Raw genomic sequence first — 6,504 nt, 5'->3', positions numbered from 1 at the left:
TTGCATCTGAGACAGAGACAGTGGACACTTCTGCTTAGTCAGGTCCCAGCTCTGCCTTACCTGGTTAAGGGTATATGGGTGAGCTGCTGACCCCAGTGTGTCTCTTCCTTTTATCTGCAATGGAGACCCATCTTATAGGGCTGAGATGAAGATTCCATCGGTGACTGCTCAGCAGTAAGCACTAGGAGTTTTGAAAAATGTATTCTGGTTATTTATGAGCTATGTCTTCAGGAAGTTTCCATGTCTAGTCTCTTCTTCAAGAGGCTCTGCTGCTCGTGCCCATGGAGATGCTATGCCTACAGCCCCCCTCCATATTGTGGAAAAGAGTTGAGCATTTTTAGGGGCCATGGGGGATGGCTCAGGGAGTGCTCCCAGGCTGTGCTCCAAAGTTTCTGAATGGATCTTCAGTTTCCAAACAAACATGCCATACAAACATTTAGCAACATCCAAACACTGGATTCACCAAACAAAGACTTTGAAAATTGACACATTTGTTTCCATCAAAGCAAATAAATGATAGGCTTGGGTATATTAGGATGCACAAGCATTTTGTTTACATTTTCCAGAATTGCTTTCAACAAAAAGGCTGCCAGCAGGTGGAACCGCTTCCATTTTACATAGGGAGGCTTTGGCGGCTGCGACTGAGTGGGGCCCGTGGCTGCTGCTGCTGCCTGCCACGGGGGGAGAAAATTGCTAAAATATTTTCTCGGTCAGATCTCTGGGATTTAAACCCAGCTCAGTTTGGACAGGATTACAACAGAAGTCCCCACTAACCAACTTGGACTGAGCCTCCTCCTATTCTGTGCCAACTATTCTGCCTGAAGATTTTCCCTTAAAGAATCATCACATGCATAACCATATCCATAACCCCAGAGTCAGGATCATTTCCATGTACGAATCACTACAAATATTCCAAGATTCTTCTTTCTTGGAATATTTGGCCCTGATGTTTGCAGTATGTCCATCTCTGAAGTCCTGGACAGTGGCTTGCTTTTTTTTGTTGTTTTGGGTTTGGGATTGGGGGGGGGGTGTTGTTGTTTTCCTCTGTAGCTGCAAAGACATTTGATTCCCTTTCTTGTGGGAAGCAAGTTTTAATTGCCAATCCACTAGGTATTCAGCATGATAAGGTATCTAAATCCTGAGAGCTTCCTCCTTTCATTAAAATGGAGATCCGATTTCACTTTCCTTAATGCCACATGCTGTTATTAAACTGAAATAATGGAACTAGTAAAAGCCAGATGTCACTTCAGTCTCAGGTTTGACGTGGGGCACAATTTCCTCTCCTGAGCTCTAATCTGCCAGTTATTTACTAACCCCATCCTTGGGAAGAATACACAATTTAAATGTAAATGCAATTTACATAGGGGAGCAGATAGTAGATTTGCAGTTTCAATTGCCAATAACCATTTGGAAAGGGGAGAACCCACCAAAGCACAAATCAGCAGCTGTCAATCTCCAGTTTCCATCATTCACCACCTCAGATAACTTCCTTCCTGGAGCCACCTGCCTCTGAGCCTCAGCTACCAGACAAACAGAAGTGAGGACACAGCCATTTCCCCTGATATTTCTAGCTGAATTTACTCCTGACAGGAGGATGAGGGCACAGACATGTGTGAGTTTCAAGGAACTAAATTCATTGATATCATTGCTGACAGCATGAGCGGACCAATTTCAACCAGTGCTTGTTGGTCATGTCAGTAACTCATGGTGCTCAGGAAGCTAAGATCTGAGGTTCATCGGATTTTCAACTAGGACAGGAAAGTCTGTGAGACTCTTAATCTCCAGTTAACCTCCCCCCCCCCACACACACAGAGCTGGAAGTGGAGCTCAAGTAGTAGAATATCATCCTTGAGTGAAAAAGTTAAGGAACAGCACCTAGCCTTGAGTTCAAATCTTAGTATTACCATTCATGTGTATGTATACATACACATATGCACACACACACATACACACACACCATTAGTAACCATCTCCCATGAGATAGGTGTTACACTTGATCTAAATCAGAGAAAGGGAAAGGAAGACTACAAAAATGCAGAGACTGGGCCAGGAACATAGCCTAGTGGTAGAGTGCTGGCCTAGCATGCACAAAGCCCTGGGTTCTATCCTTGGTACCATATACACAGAAAAAGCTGGAAGTGGTGCTGTGGCTCAAGTGGCAGAGCACTAGCCTTGAGCAAAAAGTGTCCAAGGACAGTGCCCAGACCTCCAGTTCAAGCCCCAGGACTAGCAAAAAAAAAAAAAAAATGCAGATTGCAGTCTTTGAAGGAGCTTGTTGTCTCCATTAAGAGGAAAGGAAACAAACCACAACAAGGAAGTAGGATTATGTGTCAACAGGGAAGCCATCACTGGGAGCCCCTAAGGGTGATTCAGGCTGAGATTAGGGTGAGCAATAGTGCATCCTGTCAAGACCTGCTATATCATGGTCTAAGCGTGTGGGAAGCAAGGAGAGCAGTCAGGGGCTGGGCCAACGGGCATACTCCCATAGTCCTACCACTTGGAAGGCTGAGGCAGAGTGATCGTGAGTTCCAGGCCAGCTGAGGCTCCATACAGGAGACTTTATCTCAGAAACCAAGAAGGAAAAGGAATGCAAGGAATCCAGTTAGGTGGGGTTGGGGGTGGCTTGGAGAGTCTGCTTGGGGTGTGTGTGGTGGGGCATCATAGCAGTCTAGGAAAGAGATGATTCAGTTTGAAGTGCGCCCAGAGACGACGACAGATGCATGATTCATGAACAATTGCTGCCTGACCAGTGTGTCTTCACTTGGCTTGCAGAGCACCTCCCCAGTTCCCAGGCTTGGCGGCAGCGAGGAGCCTGCTTACATAAGAAGCCATATGGAGTTTGGTCTACATGGCACTGACACTTCAAAAATGAGTCTGCACTTGTCTAGTCAACCCTTGATTACCCACACCACTTGAAGGCAGAAACGACACAGATAATCCATAACTCTCTTCTCTTTGGCTTTGGCATTAATTACACCTTTTAGGCCAAATTTGCCTTCCTAATTAATCTTTCTTAGGCTAATATTAAAATTAACTGAAATTCTCTGAGCTCTTGCCAGCTGGGCAGAGAAGGGAGAATAAGAAGGGAAGATTGGGGGTGGAGGGAAAGGAGGCCAATGTCATACAGGCCTTAGATCAACTCCAAGGAGAAGCTGTGTCTAGTTTACTGACACGTGCTCTGTAGTTAAGGACTTCAGCTCTTAGGGGTTTAGTCATCAAGCACCTACTATGTAACGTGCAACTACTAAGCACTGGACATCTAACTACAGCTGAAGATACAGAGAATAAAGGCTGGGTGCTGGTGACTCAGCTACTCAGGAATCTGACATCTGAGAATTACGGTTCAAAGCTAGCCCAGGCAGGAAAGTCTTATCTCCAATTAATCAGTAAAAAATCTGTAAGTAGAGCTGTGGCTCAAATAGTAGAGCACCAGCCTTGAGCACAAAATCTCAGGGACAACACCAAGGTCTTGAGTTCAAGTCCCAGGCCCAGCAAAAAATATAAAACACAGGGTTGGGAATGTGTCTTAGTGGTAGAGTGCTTGCCTAGCATACGTAAAGTCCTAAATTGGATTCTTCAGTACAATATAAACAACAAAAAAAGGCAGAAGTGGTGCTCAGATGGTAGAGTGTGGGGAACATCACATTAGGAAAATGGGCCGACTTGACTGTTGCCTTTTGGAGGTTTGGCTGTGGTTTGTGATGTAAAATAAGGCTACCTCGAACCCTGGGATTGGCCCTGCTGCCCTCTCTGACCGCACCTACCTCCCCTTGCCCTACCCACCTTTATGCTGATAGACTCCTGCTTCTTACTTTAGCCCCTTGTACTTTCCCAATAAACGAGTTTCTGCTGTGACAGTCTCCCTGGCGGGTCTGTGTCTTCCCTCTAGAGAGGGAGGGCTGGGTGAAGGCGGCCAGTTGGCCCTAACCTTTCTCCGTCCCGTCTTAGTCAGGGCGTGTTCTTCTTGCCCTTCCTGTGGGTCAGGAGGCAAGGAGTGCTAAAAACCCCGACAGTAGAGCATTAATCTTGAATAAAAGAAGCTCAGGGACTATATCCAGGCCCCAGGTTCAAGCCTCAGGGCTGGCAAAAAGAAAAAAGGAAAGAAGGAAGGAAGGAAGAACAGAGGAAGAAAGCCAGTCTCCTTGCTCTGGGAGGCTCTCCACTGGGGCTGCTGGGAGGGCATGCATGGATGGTTTTGTCTGGTATGGAGAGTGCTCTGGCAGCAGTCTTCCCTCCAAGAAAACAGACATGAATAAGGTTAATGATGAACAAAAAGAAAGAAAGAAAAAAACAGCCAACAATTCTGAGTGAAACAAAGGATAAACACAACAGCAAATATGCTTATAAACCAAGAGCATAATTTCTTGTTTTAGTAAACCAAATTAGTAAATAATGAGAAGGAAGATGTGATGTTCCCTAGCAATTGTCAAACAGGGATGCACTAGCCACCATCTCTGTATGAATGCGTGGAGCTCTCAAGGAGAGATGAGCTGCCCAGAGTCTGTCTAGGGCTGCTATGACTGTCTCTTAGCTGCCTCACACACTGGGCTCCTGCACAGACCACATTAAAAATATTTCCATTGGCCGGGAGTTTGGCCTAGTGGTTAAAGTGCTTGCCTAGCATGCATGAAGACCCGGGTTCGATTTCTCGGTACCACATACATAGAAAAAAAGCTGGAAGTGGTGCTGAGGCTCAAGTGGTAGAGCTCTAGCCTTGAGAAAAACCCAAGGACAGTGCTCAGGCCCTGAGCTCAAGCCCAGGACTGGCAAAAAAAAAAATACTTCCATTGCTACATCAAGATAAGAAAAAACTACCTGTGGACTCTGCTTTTCAAGCTGCTACTTAAAAACAAAATGGTTCTCCCTCCCAGTCTTATGAGGACAAGCAAGTCACCTGGCCTTGCAATGAACTTTTTGTCCTCAAAGTGATTCTAGGATTGCAGAAGAGGAATTGAGGCTGAGAGATCCAGCCTGTCATTCTAGCTGCTCAGGAGGCTGAGGTATGAGGATAATGGTTCAAAGCCAACCTGGGCAGCAAAGTCTGTGAGATGCTTATTTCCAATTAATCACCTACCCCTCCCTGTAGCTCAAGTGGTAGAATGCAAGCCTTGAAACAATCAGGGACAGCACCCAGGCCCTGAGTCAAGCCTCAGAACAGATACTAGATAGATAGACAGACAGACAGACAGACAGACAGACAAGATGGATACCATTTGCAGAGTGCTCTGCATTTCCAACAAGATATAAGCCTCCAAAATGTCTTTTGCTTTTAGGGTTCTTCTGTTATTCCAGGCTGCTCTGCTTCTGGAGGTGTCTACAGCTACAGCATGTGTGTGGATTACAGGCGTGCCAGGCAGGACAGACCACGCAGGTCAGAGGGGGAAACTGTGAAGTCCTGTGATGTGCCGAACAGTAAAGAGGGTCTCCCACTTGGAACTCAGAGCACAGCCTTCTCTGCACCTTTCAGGTCAGGCTCCTGCTCTGCCCCGGAGGGCCCAGGCTTTCTCAGTAGTAACAGACAAGGACTGCAGGCTGGGCTATGCCTGGGCACTGCAGGTGTTTGTCTTCCTGGTCACGGCAGGCAAGCATTCCCAGGAAGAGTTCCCAGGTGAACTGTGAGCAAGGCCCTGTTACTACACCATGGCACTGGGGTCCCGTGTTAGGCAGCTTGGTGGGGAGGGGACACCACTCCCCTCCTTATTTAGTACTTACTAGGACCCTAGGAGAACCCAAAGTAGCTCCTCATAAAGATCAGCCAGGGACCTGCTTCTGCTCAAAGGATATTTGAGGGGAGAGAACATTCTAGAAGAGTGGGCTTACCTAAAGGAAGAGCACAATGCTATCTAGCAGTAGGAAGAAATAACACCTTTTAACAGCAAATGCAACACAACAGGCAGATAAATAGTAGGACTTCCAATCCTATCCCTAAAACCAGGAGAGGCGCCAACGCTGGTGGCTCGCACTTGTAATCCTAACTACTCATGAAGCTGGGATCCGAGGATCAGAGTTTGGAGCCAGCTCAGGCATGAAAGTTCCTGAGACTCTTATCTCCAACGAACCATCAGAAAACCAGAAGTGGAACTGTGGCTCCAGGTGGCAGAGCGCTAGCCCTAAGGAGAAAAGCTCAGGGACAGCGCCCAGGCCCAGAGTTCAAGCTCCATGACCAACAACAATCATAAATGTTCTCAGGAGTCCATCTCAACAGAAGACACTGGGCTGGGAGGCATGTGCCTATCATGCCAGACTCAGTGGCAAGCGTCAAACAGGAGGTGCAGGTGCAGGACTGGATATTTCCTGAGCGTGGATGGAAACTGGGTGACTATCAAGGAGCAAAGATGAAAGGCTGGCAGGACCTGGATGGCAAAGGGCCTTTGATGGCAAAAGGCCGGGTGAAATGGATGCAAGCTTGGACTAAGGGAGTCCCTGTGGAGATGGGGTGGACTTGAGAGGGAAATTTGGGAAGGAGAGCCAGCAGAATTTGATGACAGATCAAAGGTAGGAGAG

The sequence above is a fragment of the Megascapheus bottae genome, chromosome 10 (genome assembly GCF_031878675.1).
Source record: "Megascapheus bottae isolate mThoBot1 chromosome 10, mThoBot2.hap1, whole genome shotgun sequence".
Lineage (NCBI taxonomy): Eukaryota > Metazoa > Chordata > Mammalia > Rodentia > Geomyidae > Megascapheus > Megascapheus bottae.
The sequence above is the reverse complement of the archived record's forward strand: the minus strand, read 5'-3'. Positions refer to the sequence as shown.